Source organism: Haliotis cracherodii, unplaced genomic scaffold, assembly GCF_022045235.1.
Source record: "Haliotis cracherodii isolate W230 unplaced genomic scaffold, xgHalCrac1.p SCAF_6, whole genome shotgun sequence".
Classification (NCBI taxonomy): domain Eukaryota; kingdom Metazoa; phylum Mollusca; class Gastropoda; order Lepetellida; family Haliotidae; genus Haliotis; species Haliotis cracherodii.
In genome coordinates this window covers 23,068,735-23,082,204 of record NW_027266319.1, presented here as the reverse complement: position 1 = coordinate 23,082,204, position 13,470 = coordinate 23,068,735, and the positions used below count along the sequence as shown (strand labels likewise).

The following is a 13,470-nucleotide window of genomic DNA, read 5'->3' as shown; positions in this document are numbered from 1 at the left end:
TCGGGAATCGAACCCGGGTCTTCGGCGTGACGAGCGAACGCTTTAGCCACTAGGTTACCCGACCGCCCCTCATGCAGAGAGATACTGTATTGGGGTTAAAGATCTGTTTCTAATGAGACTGACCAAAAGATAGGTTTGAGCTTTATTAAATATTTACTGAAATTACATATGAATCTTTGGTAATGTATTAAAATGCTGATTGTTACATAAATCATCCTGATGGCCTCATCACTGATCTATTAATTCAATCTAACTCATCAGTGGGATGATTTGATTTACCCTGCATGTTCCAGCTGGTACAAGAATGGAGACGGTGGACAGAAACAAGAATTATTTACAGAGTAACAAAAGTGGTAATTCTGTTCACAAACCAGGAACTGACCTGAGTGAAATTGTAACAATGTCCTGCCTCGATGACCGCTGTGATGTGCTAGAGGCTAGACTCCAGGTGAGCTTCAACCTCAGTACACCCATGTTTGGCGTTACATACACTGTATGAGTGAGTGACTGAGTGAGTTGAGTTTGACACCGCTCTGAAGAGTATTTCACTTATATCACATGGCTTGTCTGCTTGATGTGGGAGGAAAGCCCGAAGTGATGCTGTGCCCTCTTTGAAACCCACAAACTTAGGTTTGGTGCTGACGAACCAAGAAATAAAACCATAGCAAACCAGGATTCAAACTCATGATCATATGTTTCTGGCACGAGTAAGGGACGCAAACTCTGCTGAGCAAATTGTGTAAGAGAGAGAGAGGAGAATCGGGAGGGTAAAAAAAAACATATTGGGGAGGGTCATGTGGAAATGGACATTTTATAATAAAATATAAAGTGCTTTTGCATTGTGATTTTTGGGGGGGTGAAGGGGTAAAAAAAGTTCCTCATTTTCAGTACAATTGAAGTTAGTGGCTAGCTGCATGTGGAAATATACTGTAACCAACTGACTCATGTTTCAGGGTATATCCAAGAGTGACATTAACCTTCAGGATACTGCAGGGATGACTGCTCTGCATTTTGCTGTTGCACATAGGAAGGTGAGCCGTTAGTGTGAAAAATAAATCTTTAACAAGATTGTCATGTGACTCAACCCTTTCCAAGGGCCAAGTGAATATCAAGGTAAGAATTGTTTTTTGTGAAGGATCAGTAGTGTGTTGAGGTTTTGTTGGTTCCACAAACTTAAGCAACCCATGCTTGTCATAACAGGCGAATATGCTTCTCGTAAGAGGCGACTAATGGGATCGGATGGTCAGGCTTGCTTACTTGGTTGAAGCATGTCATCGATCCGAATTGTGTGGATCGATGCTCATGATATCAATCACTGGATTGTCTGGTCCAGACTCGATTATTTACAGACCGCCGTCATATAGCTGGAATATTCCTGCGTGTGGCATAAAACAACAAACCAACAACCAACATCCACAGACTTAGTAGTGTCCATGCTCGTAAGTCCAGCCAAAATATGACTCCATAATTCCAGCCTAGTTCAGCAAGGGTGGAAACTGAACTAGTTTGTTAATTCCCTTGCCTTAAGAAGATGGAGCTGTATTGTCACATCGCTGATGGATGTCCCAGTCGTCTAGGGTGCCATGATTAGCTGTGCAGAGTTGCATCCCTTGGGCACGCCAGAAACCTATGATTGTGGGTTCGAATCCCGGTTCGCCCAGGTTATGTTTCTAGGTTTGTCAACACCATACCCGTGCTCGTGGGTTTCACCAAAGTAAACATCTGAGACCTGCATCACTTCAAGCTTTCCTCCCACATTAAGCTGACACGCCGTGATATAACTGTAATACTGTTAAAAGCGGCGTTAAACCCAACTCACTCACTCCTGAAACAACAAACAAACAACTGGTATCAAAATGAAATTTGTATTACTATTACCAATGCTTTGCCAGTGCTGTTGGCCCCTTTAGATGACACATCTTCCCGAAGCAAGGGCGTTAACTGACTTTAAAAGTCCAGTTTCCACCCTTGCCGAACTGGGCTGGAATTCCTGGGCTCGATCGTAGAGCCACCAGTGGCTGTTACGAGTTATGTTCCTTCCATGCCTCTCTAATGGACCAATCAGATTCCACCTCTTGTATCACTTGCATTTGCTTCAAACAAAATGGCGGCGCCCAGTCAAGATGATTTGATCAACAATCAAGATCTATATTGGTTCTTACATCGTAAAATGCATCAAATCATGTTAGCTCCTTGATTAAAAACCTGAAAAGATTTGGATAATATCTGTTGACAACGATTTGGCGGTGCACATGCTGTGCAAATCCTGCAATTGACCGAAATCTGCATGACAGTTTACGAACCGGATTTGATTTCGGCGCACGATTTTGATTGGACTATGCATAGACTGGTTAGTCCAGCCAAACTGTAACTCCATAATACCAGCCTAGTTCGGCAAGGGTGGAAACTGGACTTTTATAGTCAGTTAACTCCCTTGCCTCGGGAAGATGTAGATGACAAGGCTTTGAATACTCTACAAGAATAGCGTCATGTATTTACCATAGTTATAAGTGAGAACAGGAAGATGCTCACTGGTTTTCATCTCAGCCTACTCGTCATGTTCAATTGATGTTGCCGTGTGACGCATGGCTTGATTTCAGAAACTCTATTTAACTTGCACCAGGTGTATGTTGACATGAGGGGGCATGGCTGGCCCAGTCATCTAAAGCGCTGCAATTTGCTGTGCAGAGTTGCGTCCCTTGGGCACGCCAGAAACCTATGATTGTGGGTTCGAATCCCGGTTCGCCCCGATTATGTTTCTAGGTTTGTCAGCACCATACCCGTGCTCGTGGGCTTCACCGAAGTGGTAAACATCTAAGACCTGCATCACTTCAGGCTTTCCTCCCACATTAAGCTGACACGCCGCGATATAACTGGAATACTGTTAAAAGCGGTGTTAAACCCAACTCACTCACTCACTCACTATTTTGACATGCAAAACTAGTTGCACCAAACAAAACCAGGTTGTGCCCTGTCCCCATTAATTTATCAAATTAAAAATGCATAAACTAGTCTAAATAATATCATCTCTAATGACTGTGCCATGTATCATGAATCATACATAACAGAGATTAGTGATGTCGCATGGCATGTATGAAGCTTAGAGTTGATGGTTTGTGGACAGGTAAGAGTCTGTCAAACAAAGCTTTGAATTTTTTTTACATGTAGACATAAATATTAGGTTGCAGTTTTCAATAGTACGTTGCATTGGTGCATGTTTTATCAGCTCCCGTGGTCAAGCTATATGCTGGTGTTGCGACTAATATTCGAGACACACCAGTTTAAGGTACTGTGGACCACTACGACCTGGATCACCACAGGTTCATAAGTAGGACCAATATTGTTCAACATGTTGAATTGCTAAATATAAACTCTCTCTCTCTCTCTCTCTCTCTCTTCTCTCTCTCTCTCTCTCTCTCCTCTCTCTCTCTCTCCTCTCTCTCTCTCTCTCTCTCTCTCTCTCTCTCTCTCTCTCTCTCTCTCTCTCTCTCTCTCTCTCTCTCTCTCTCTCTCTCTCTCTCTCTCAGGTGGAGGCGGTCAACCTTCTGCTGGACCATGGAGCGGACATCAATGCAGCCGATGACCACGGATTTACTCCTCTCTTCATGGCTACTGGTGAGTGAAGTACTAGCCACTCAACTACACTTCAATGAATATATCCTCTCCTAAAAAGAAACTCATTGGTGAATATTCTGTGATGACGAATAGATCTGTATGGTAGACATGTATGGCTTTGCGATATATAGAGATTAATAGCCAAGTGAGTTTTTGTATCGTACGTAGCTTGTTAGGAATAAAACTTGTATTATAAGAGCTTTTGGCGAAAATAATATATATTTCATATTTGTAACATGGTACCCCAGGTTAATGATCTCGTTATCATAACATATAATTTGAAAAATAATTAGTGTTTAAGACATAACTTCACTCAAAAATGTAACTTTGGAAACTGTGTATGAATACAATGTTTGAGTGAACTGCCCCATTCATCATATATAGTGCCAAGTAACTTGCAGCCATGTTTGTCTACAGAAACGCCCATTCATTAGGAAACCCTATCTATACTTAATGGGAAGTTTGTCAATAATTTATTATTGATCAAGTAGACATTGAATCGAAAAGTAGTTCCTGCTCAGTGACCTCATTTGCATATATTTTTCCTATCATGATACCAAGTTTATCGGATTGGTTTATCTCATGGATAACACTAGCCACGATGTGATAAGTATTGAGATTAGATAGTCAAGACTACAGGTTCTTCTTCACTGACAGTTGTCACTAGTACGACTGCAGTGTCTTTTGTAGGGTTAATATTGGTGTATGTTTATTATTATGATTATTGTCATGCGAAATGAGAAACATTTTGCTCGTGCACGTGATGGAATTTGTCAATGAGGACTTGTGTAATAACTAATTTGGTTTGTACAAATTGTTTCTTCGCATGCCGGGGCGGTTGGGTAGCCTAGTGGTTAAAGCATACGCTCATCCAGCCGGAGACCCGGTTTCGATTCCCGACATGGGTACAATGTGTGAAGCCCATTTCTGGTGTCCCCCGTCATGATATTGCTGGAATTTTGATAAAAGCGGCATAAAACCATCCTCACTCAATATTGAAATATTGAAAGTCATATTGCGATAAAGGGATGCAAATGTACAAATTTGGATTTTTTTGACATTATATGTAGGTTAAACAGAAAAGAGCAGAATCACTCCTCAATTAACCAGATTAAGTATCTCCAGTCTATTAATAGAACTAAGAGTGGGTGAGTATCGTTTTACATATTGTACCCATATGGGAACAAACTCGGACCTTGAACTCTTTAACCACTAGACTAACCCACTGCCCCGCGTAACTAAGGACAGTTTATATTGTTTAATGCAGGTCGATATGCTGACTATGACGTGGCACTAACTCTACTCCAGAAATCAGGCATCATTGTCAACTGCATCAACTACAGCGGTGCAACACCTCTACACGGGGCTGCCCATGCACAGAATCCAGGTATGAATCTAATGTCAAGGTCAAAGGAGAGCTGACAATGCTCAACAGTCACAGTCCTCGTGTCGATCGCACTTATTCCACTACCTACATTATACCATGGGTATCAATGGAGTATAGAGACTTTTGTACAGTAAACTATGTTTATAACAAACACGCTTATAACGAACTGACGGATATAACAAACTTTTTTTATTTTGTCAAAGCCATTTGGTGTTTATATGCTTTATGTATGCTGATAGGGAATTATGGTTATAACAAACTTAAATTTGTGGTCCCTTGGAGTTTCCTAGAACCGTATTTTGTCTATGCCAGATATTACGACCAAAATCTGCAGCAAATGTCAGTGTGAATTCCGAAATTGGAATTCAAACTTTCTCAATTCATGTTGTTATGGTTATACTGATGTTATGGCTTTGATGACATGACTTGTGTCTTACTGACAGGACCAATAAATAATCTGTAGTTTTACATTATTGCATTGAACACCATGTTAAAATATAATGTTCAAAATTTTTGGCCAAGGGCATTTAGTTTGAATCACAGATAAATCCCCGGGAGAAGTGATATTGCATGACTATGATGGATATATTTGAAGGCAAGTTATTTAAGAATTGACTTCACTTTGTGTGAGTTCATTGAAATATGAGCCTTCATAAACTGTATGAACGTCATGCAATAGTCAAACTACAACAAATATGACTTTTAACAAGCCAAAGTATGGCATTATGATATATATATCCATTCTCTGTCCACCAAAGTTCGTTTCAAGGTGTCAATAGCGGTAATCTGACCGTTGTTGCTGTAAATAACGGTGAGTTGTGCATTCTACCAATCACTTCACACACGATTTAGCTAGAATGAATGTAAACAATATTAAATAAATTTTTGAATAAGATTAATAAAATAGGTTACAAACATTAGTCCATATATACAATGAACACTTTTTATAACCAGACAGTGTAATTACAAGAACAGTTTCCATACTTCTGTAAGGATTTGTTGCCATGGTATTTCCAGTGTTACGTTCTCACGGTAATGTCTTTGCTTTGGGGAAAAAAACATTGAAACTCTTCTACCCTGTGTATAGGGTTAAAAAAGCTTGGGGGGCACGGGTGGCCCAGTCGTCTTAGGCACCGCGATTCGCTGTGCAGAGTTGCGTCCATTGAGCACACCAGAAACCTATGATTGTTGGTTCGAATCCTGTATCGCCACGATTATGTTTCTAGGTTTGTCAGCACCATACCCGTGCTCATGGGTTTCACCGAAGTGGTAAATGTCACTGCATCACTTCGGGCTTTCCTCCCACATTAAGCTGACATGCTGCGATATAACTTGAATACTGTTAAAAGCGGCGTAAAACCCAACTCACTCACTCACTCACCCACCCACCCACCCACCACCACTCACTCGCTCGCTCACTCACTCACTCACTCACTCACTCACTCACTCACTCACTCACTCACTCACTCACAAATCTGCTCGCCAATATAGGGTATCTGCCAGCTCTATTGTACCCTGGCTGATAGCTAGCTGAAATAATGTTGTGTCATAAAACAACATTCATGTATTCCTGGCATACAGATGGAGTGGGTCTGCTGATTCGACACGGCGCCTGTACCAGTGCCAAGTCTAAGGATGGCGCCACTCCACTTGATCTGGCTGGGGACCACATGAAAACCATCACTGCTCTCAAGAGTAAGGTTCCTGTCACTGTTTCGTTTCTCTTTTTTTATAAAATTATATTTGTTTCTATATGAATATAAGTCTGAGTTTGAATGCAGTATTCAAAGTATACGTTTCAATCTACACAGGTTGATATATGTAAGTAACAGAGAATCCACATATTCAGAAAATACTAAGAATTCAGCCTGTGAAGATCTGGGTTGGAATAGATCTTCAGCAATCCATGCTTGACGTAAAAGGCAACTCTGCTTGTCATAAGAGGCGACTAACGGTCTCGCTGACTTGGTTCATGCATGTCATTGTGTACCAATTGTGATGCTCATGATATCTGTCACTGGATTGTTTGGTCCATCCTAAATTATTTAAAGACCATCGTCATAGAGCTGGAATATTGTTGACAAACAAACAAACAAACAAACAAACAAATGATGTTTGAGAGTTTGCGGCCAATCATGTTGCTTGCTCCAGCCACCCGGTGTGTGGAGTGTGGTGAACAACCACTTACAGGCCTGAAGACCTGCGGGCAGTGCCAGGGGCCACTCTACTGCAGCAAGGAGTGTCAGCGGAAACACTGGAAGGAGGGTGGCCACAAGAAGGAGTGTGGGGGTGGGTAGAAGCGGGATACTCTTTATTCTTCCATGAATTTGGTAAATACTCAATTTTGATTGGTCAGTCAGAGGTATCAAATCACAATAAACCCCCTCTGATTACAACAGCCGATTTGAGGGCTGCATCACCGCAGTAGCTAATATGTTTAGAATAGTACTTCTTTTGCAGTCAATGTCAGACGGCATATTTAAATAATTATATGTACAATTATATGCTATAAAATCAAAAGTTGCCGTTACTACAATATTCAAAGGATGTGTGGCAATATTTTCATGCATAAAACACAATAGAAATCTGCAAAGAGAATTACTTCAAGCTTTAAGGACAACAGTGAGCTTGCTCTTTGGCGCTTTCCTTTGTACGACTGTGATGTCAAATCTTTTGCGTCACAAGGAGCGATATGATGCCATAATAGACACATGCTGTTCAGAATGAAATCTTTGCAAGGCTTGCTTATTGTTCTTTTGGGGGTGTCCACCTCATGTTAGCTTACGAAGTTGCCACGCTAAATGCGTTCAGTGCCTGTCATAAGTTTGTGTAAAGTATTACATTGTAAACAAACAGCTTGAGCATATAGAGCGCCGTATTTTGTTTAAAGGCTGTTGTCGGTGATTCCGTCAATTCAGATCGACAACCACTCAAACACTTCACTCAACTCAAGCCACGTCTCTCAATATATTTTCTATAAGTTTTATTTAGTCATGGTAGAAAGGAGATAAACATACTCGGGTATTCGGGAAGGTTAATTTGGACTCGTCCCAGCCCTAGTTTCTAAGTTTGTCAGCACCATACCAGTGTTCATGGGTTTCATCAAAGTGGTTTGAAGACCTGCAGGCTTTTTAAACTCATTCATTCTTTACCTCTACAGGTTAAAAAGTGGTATGATTATCAGCAATCTTTCTGTGTCTGTTTCGAAATCATGTTTCCTATTAGTTATTAGTAATTTGTTCAATATTTTTTAAGTCAATTTTTGGGCACATTTGCCAAGTTATTAAGTTGTTCCTTTTGCTACTTTATAAAAAATGAGTTTACTTTTAAAGAATTTATTCTCTGTGCAGAGACAGGCCACATGGGCATGCCACATGTGATTGTGGGTTTCTATCACGGTTCACCCCGATTGTTTCTAGGTTTGTCAGCACCATACCCATGCTTGTGGGTTTCACCGAAGTGGTAAACGTCTGAGACCTGCATCACTTCGGGTTTTCCTCCCATCAAGCTGACACACTGTGACATTACTGGAATACTGTTTAAAGTGGCATTAAATCCCACACTCACTCACTCACTCACTCAAAGAATTATGGACTAAAAGAATTATGGACTAAATTTGGACTCAACTTTTGAGTTCATTTCAAGTTTTCATGTGAAAATAATTTCATACAATTTGTTCTATTTGTAAATTTATGCATAAGATGAGATGAAACACAGAGATATGTGATGTGTGTTTCAGGGTTTGTGTGGGCCGAGCCCTACGCAGAATGGGTGTCCACCATCTCCCATCACAACATGTCCGTGTCTACAACTTCTACAACACACATGAAGCTCTCCAATAAAAACATCACCAAGGAACGCTTCGTTGTCAAGGTGCAGCTTCCTATAGGTATGGCTCATGTGACATAGAAGTATTAAAATATATACCCCTGTGAACATCCGGGTTAGAATTCGTCTTCAGCAATCCATGCTTGTCGTTAGAGGCGACTAACAGATTTGGTGGTCAAGCTCAGTGACTTGGATACATGTTCTTGTAGTGAGTGATTGAGTGAGTATGGTTTTACGCCGCTTTTAGCAATATCCCAGCAATATCACGGCGGGGGAAACCAGAAATGAGCTTCACACATTGTACCCATGTCGGGAATGGAACCCGGGTCTTCGGCGTGACGAGCGATCGCTTTAACCACAAGGCTACCCGACCGCCCCACATGTTATTGTATCCCAATTGAGTAGATTGATGCTCATGATGTCAATCATTAGATTGTCTTGTCCAGACCTGATTTTTTACAGAGTATCATATAACTGTAATATTGCTGAGTGACATACTTATGTGGAATTACAGAAATGTAATTTGTAAATCAATTATGTAAGGACATTTTGTGTAGGTGTTCCATGCAACAGTTTTTCGACGACACTTTCATCTGCTTCTTTACCGGACTAGTACAAGCCCTGGCTTTCTCACACACCTCACCAAACGCTCTGCCTCACATCATTTTAGTGTTCCCAAGTACCTACGTACAAAGAAGACCCAGGGTAGAACAGGTCTTCAGTAACCCATGCTTGCCGTAAAAGTTGACTATGCTGGTCGTAAGAGGCGACTAACGGGATCGTTGGTTCAGGCTCGCTGACTTGGTTGATGCATATGATGTAAAGCCTCCTTTCTCACCATTTTTTAAAAATCTGGATTAAAATCTTACAGATGGTAAGGCCTTTTGCAGCGACAAAACTAGGTGGTGATGTGTTGTAGGTTCTGGCATTGGTACTGACATGACATCCATGATGGTGTACAACAAGAACCGCTCCCTCATCCTGCACATCAAACCAGACCATCAACAGCAGGGTAGGTCTTCATCAATTCTGGTTCATACGCACTACGTTCCTCTATCAACAGAAGGGTAGGTCTTCATCAATACTGGCTTGTGTAAACACAATTTTCCTCCATCAACAGCAGGGTAGGTCTTCATCAATTCTGGTTTGTACACGTTACGTTCCTCCATCAGCGGAAGGGTAGGTCTTCATCAATACTAGTTTGTAGACACTACTTTCCTCCATCAGCGGAAGGGTAGGTCTTCATCAATTCTGGTTTGTACACGTTACGTTCCTCCATCAACAGCAGGGTAGGTCTTCATCAATTCTGGTTTGTACACGTTACGTTCCTCCATCAGCGGAAGGGTAGGTCTTCATCAATACTAGTTTGTAGACACTACTTTCCTCCATCAGCGGAAGGGTAGGTCTTCATCAATTCTGGTTTGTACACACTACGTTCCTCCATCAACAGAAGGGTAGGTCTTCATCAATTCTGGTTTGTGTACACTACTACCTCCATTAACAGAAGGGTAGGTCTTCATCAATTCTGGTTTGTACACACTACGTTCCTCCATCAACAGAAGGGTAGGTCTTCATCAATTCTGGTTTGTGTACACTACTACATCCATAAACAGAAGGGTAGGTCTTCATCAATTCTGGTTTGTACACATTACGTTCCTCCATCAACAGAAGGGTAGGTCTTCATCAATACTGGTTTGTGTATACTACTACCTCCATAAACAGAAGGGTAGGTCTTCATTAATACTAGTTTGTAGTCACTACTTACCTCCATCAGCGGAAGGGTAGGTCTTCATCAATACTAGTTTGTAGTCACTACTTTCCTCCATAAGCGGAAGGGTAGGTCTTCATCAATACTAGTTTGTAGTCACTACTTTCCTCCATCAGCGGAAGGGTAGGTCTTCATCAATACTGGTTTGTAGTCACTACTTTCCTCCATCAGCAGAAGGGTAGGTCTTCATCAATACTGGTTTGTAGTCACTACTTTCCTCCATCAGTGGAAGGGTAGGTCTTCATCAATACTAGTTTGTAGTCACTACTTTCCTCCATCAGCGGAAGGGTAGGTCTTCATCAATACTAGTTTGTAGTCACTACTTTCCTCCATCAGCGGAAGGGTAGGTCTTCATCAATACTCGTTTGTAGTCACTACTTTCCTCCATCAGCGGAAGGGTAGGTCTTCATCAATACTGGTTTGTAGACACTACTTTCCTCCATCAACAGAAGGGTAGGTCTTCATCAATACTGGTTTGTAGACACTACTTTCCTCCATCCGCAGAAGGGTAGGTCTTCATCAATACTGGTTTGTAGACACTACATTCCTCCATCAGCGGAAGGGTAGGTCTTCATCAATACTGGTTTGTAGACACTACTTTCCTCCATCAGAGGAAGGGTAGGTCTTCATCAATACTAGTTTGTAGTCACTACTTTCCTCCATCAGCGGATGGGTAGGTCTTCATCAATACTAGTTTGTAGTCATTACTTTCCTCCATCAGCGGAAGGGTAGGCCTTCATCAATACTGGTTTGTAGTCACTACTTTCCTCCATCAGCGGAAGGGTAGGTCTTCATCAATTCTGGTTTGTACACACTACTTTCCTCCATCAACAGAAGGGTAGGTCTTCATTAATACTAGTTTGTAGTCACTACTTTCCTCCATCAGCGGAAGGGTAGGTCTTCATCAATACTAGTTTGTAGACACTACTTTCCTCCATCAGCGGAAGGGCAGGTCTTCATCAATACTGGTTTGTAGACACTACTTTCCTCCATCAGCGGAAGGGAAGGCCTTCATCAATACTGGTTTGTAGACACTACTTTCCTCCATCAGCGGAAGGGTAGGTCTTCATCAATTCTGGTTTGTACACACTACTTTCCTCCATCAACAGAAGGGTAGGTCTTCATTAATACTAGTTTGTAGTCACTACTTTCCTCCATCAGCGGAAGGGTAGGTCTTCATCAATACTAGTTTGTAGACACTACTTTCCTCCATCAGCGGAAGGGCAGGTCTTCATCAATACTGGTTTGTAGACACTACTTTCCTCCATCAGCGGAAGGGAAGGCCTTCATCAATACTGGTTTGTAGACACTACTTTCCTCCATCAGCGGAAGGGTAGGTCTTCATCAATACTGGTTTGTAGACACTACTTTCCTCCATCAGCGGAAGGGTAGGTCTTCATCAATACTGGTTTGTAGACACTACTTTCCTCCATCAGCGGAAGGGAAGGCCTTCATCAATACTGGTTTGTAGTCACTACTTTCCTCCATCAGCGGAAGGGAAGGCCTTCATCAATACTGGTTTGTAGTCACTACACTTCACCAACACTTACTGAAAGTCAGCTGAGTAGATGTTGTGGCACATGTTCTGTAGGTCTGTCTGCTCTGTTCCTTTACATTCAACATCTCAGAAACCACAAAGTCTATGAGGGTGAAATTTGGCATGGTTGATCACAGCTGTTGTTTCTCTCAAAATACTCACAAAACTTCAATCCTATTTTAATAGTCACCATGGCAGCAACGGTAAAAATTGCCTATTACTTCTACATTCGTCATTATGAAGTTTGATAAGCAGTACCGGTAAGAATGAGATACCTTGTAATTTGTTTTTTTACCCGGCTATGAACTTTGACCTTTGCTTACAACTGTTTATCTACTGCACTTTGACATCTGCATCTAAAATCTATGGGTTTCTGAAGACGATATTTTGTGCATATCATCCCTTAGTGACTTCAAAGCCTTTTCACACTTTTCCAAGTCATTTGTTTGTGTATGAAGTTGACGCACCTGTGTATTTTCCAGCATTCAATTACACGGCTCGGAAAATCAAAAGTGAAGGATTCATGGGACTGAAGGCTTTCTTCTGGGCGGAGCTGAACGACGGTCCCGAATTCAAGGTCAAAGTTCACCATAAGAAGTGTGCACCTTTCCAGGCCTGGTGATCTGCTGGTGGGAACCTAGATCTACATGCCCTGGTTCCAATACTAGTTTATTCATGTCCAGTGGGCAACAATTGTTCATTTTAAGCCCCATACCATTATTTTTGGTTTTGTTTGTCATATTTTCTTTGCCAAAATGTCAAGAGTCACAAATTTAATACTGAATTGTTGGCACAGTTGAGTTTTACGAACAAATGAAATAGGAATTTATACCCCAAAACATACAAAATGCTGTTCACAATAACATATTGGATCGAACAAAGCTTTTTTGTTTGCATTTGTTATGGGCATTTTATATTTGTTCGTCCATACTTAAAGAACAAATATTGATGGGGACTTATGTAATACACAGTGCGAGACGGTCGGATTAACGGGTCTCAATAGCACTGATTTAATCGGTTCCCATCATTAGCACCGGATAAAGCCGATTGTCGGATTAACGAGTGTCGGATTAAAAAGACTTGACTGTATTTTAAAGAAATAAGTGTATCATCAGTAGTATGGTTAAATAATTAGTAAGAAATGATTAGTGATTGGAACCACAGCATTATTTTTGTACAAATACTCACTTTGGCGGATTCAGGAGTTCCCTGATGATCAAATATGGATCCTACCACACACTCTGAAGTTAACAAATTAACAAATAAAAAAGGTGACATTATTCCGCCTTTTAAAAAATCCTGAATCCACCTGAGTCCATGGGTATGATAGAAAAC

At 41.2% G+C, this 13,470-nt stretch overlaps 1 pseudogene; it reads left to right on the top strand.

Moving 5' to 3' along the window:
• The first annotated feature begins 304 nt into the window (after nt 1–304).
• On the top strand, nt 305–12,923 carry LOC139446797 (uncharacterized; annotated as a pseudogene).
• The last annotated feature ends 547 nt before the right edge of the window (nt 12,924–13,470 follow it).